We start from the raw sequence: 1,920 nt of genomic DNA on the forward strand, positions 1-1,920 counted from the left end.
GCCCTCTGCCCCCTCCCTCCCTGGAGCCCTCGGAGGCTGCACTGGGGTTTCTTGGGGATTTTGGGGTGAGCTGGGCTGGTGGGAGATGCCCACGGGGCCAGGGCGAGCTGAGGCTGGGGCAGTTGTCTTGGGGCAGTGCAGGGGTTGGGGGTGGCTGGCGGGGCCCTGCCAGGGAAATTTGAGGGGGGCAGTAGCTCCCTGCAGGGGCTGGGACCCCAAAATCCAGCCAGTGCTGGTGGGGGATGTGTTGGGCTCCCTGTGCCAGCAGCCTGGGTCAACACTGGGGGTACTTCCAGCAGCAGATAAAGGGTTTAGGGGCTGGGGTACCCCAGACCTCAGGAGGGGTGCGTGGACAGAGGGTCTGGTGTTTTTGGGGGGCACCCTATAAAGGAGGGGTGGGCACCATGGCTCAGTTGGTTAAAGCTCCTGTCCAGTAAACAGGAGATTCTGGGTTTCACTCCCAGTGGTGCCTGGCACAGGGGTCGTTTTTCCACCCTCTTGGGAGTCTGCCCTGCCAAAATCAGTGCAGTCAAGAGCCCGACCTAAGGGATGGGGTGGCCAAGTGGTGAAGGCAACTGGTTGCCAACCCCTTGGGGCTCTGCCTGTGTGGGTTCATTTGCCACCCTCCCAGAGCTCTTGGGGGGGGGTCCCACCTATTTCTCTGGGGGGTCCCCACAGCTTTTGGAGCAGTGACCAGCTTCCAAATCCTGCCTCTCAGGTTTGCTCTGCCCTGTTGAATCCACGTCTGCCTCAGGGTTGCTGCTCTCACTTGCCAAACCTGCTCCTGGTTGCCCAGGGACCTGCAGGCGACGTGCCGGGCCCCACGCTCCGTGGGGGAGCAGGTTTGGGGTCCCTGAGCCCACTCCCCAGCCTGAGACCGTGGCCCAGAAAAGATTTTTCTGAGGGTGGCAGCTCCCTCCTGTGTCTGCTGCACTGCTCACAGTTTCTGGGGAGAGGAGAGGGTGAGCTGCTGCAAGATGAAGAGGAAGGAGGTAAAAAAACCCCCTTCCTTCTGGGAGGTTTTGAACTGCTGAAGTCCCCGTGGTCATGCACAGAGGGGATTCTTGCATTTCTCAGAGCAGGCCTGTGCTTCAGTGGAGCTAGAGGAAGGTTTTGTGCCAGCCTGGCAGGTGCCTCCTCCACTCCCACCCCTCTTTTGGCAGATGAAGTCGTGGCCATGCAACACCGTGGCTTGGAGGCAAGAGGAGAACACTCAGGTTTTGCTGCCCACACTGCAAGCCCTGCACTGGGGTGGTTTTTTTTGACCTTTCCCGGGGCCATGGTTCCTTCCCACGCCTTGGGGAGGTGCCCCTGAGGACCAGCTGGGAGCTGCTTCCCTCCCTCAGCCTCTCCCAAGCCAGAAGAAGTTGTTGGGCTGCGGGGAAAGCGCCGGCACTGTCCCATCCCCCTGCCCTGAGGTGCTGCAGTGCTCGGCCAGCTCTGCTGCTTGGGGCTGTGTCTGCACCTGGACAGCCCAGGAAGGAGGATGGGGGAGATTTTCTGGGGAGAAAAGTGTGGATTTTAGGGAATAGGGGGGTTATAATCCCGGAGAAACACCAACTTCAGCTGGATGTGGTGAGCTGGGGAGGGGTGAGGGGTGCAGGCTCCTCCTCGGGCAGCAGTGCCTGGGTGTGTCAGGTCTGGCCAAGCTGATTCTCCCACTGCAGCCCTCCTGGTGCAGGGTTTTTGTGCTGCTGGGAGCTAGAAGGGGGTTTGTTGGCAACACCCGTGTTGTGGCTGTGCTGAGCAGTGCACAGCACCCAGGCCCTTTCTAACATCCCCACCCCAAGTGGGATGAGGTGGGCAGGAGCTTGAGGGGGGCGTAACCAGGGCAGCTGAGGTGATCTGAACTGACCAAAGGGATATTCCAGACCCTGTGACGTCTGCTCAACCACAAAACTAGGGAAAAAGAGGGGTGGG

The 1,920-nt window shown here is 60.5% G+C and overlaps 1 non-coding gene across 1 annotated transcript; it reads left to right on the plus strand.

Annotated features, from left to right (window-relative positions):
* The first annotated feature begins 398 nt into the window (after positions 1 to 398).
* Positions 399 to 472, plus strand: TRNAT-AGU. Its single transcript has one exon. It is a non-coding gene; the product is annotated as a tRNA-Thr (tRNA).
* Positions 473 to 1,920: the final 1,448 nt, after the last annotated feature.

Source organism: Merops nubicus, unplaced genomic scaffold, assembly GCF_000691845.1.
Source record: "Merops nubicus isolate BGI_N331 unplaced genomic scaffold, ASM69184v1 scaffold24127, whole genome shotgun sequence".
Classification (NCBI taxonomy): domain Eukaryota; kingdom Metazoa; phylum Chordata; class Aves; order Coraciiformes; family Meropidae; genus Merops; species Merops nubicus.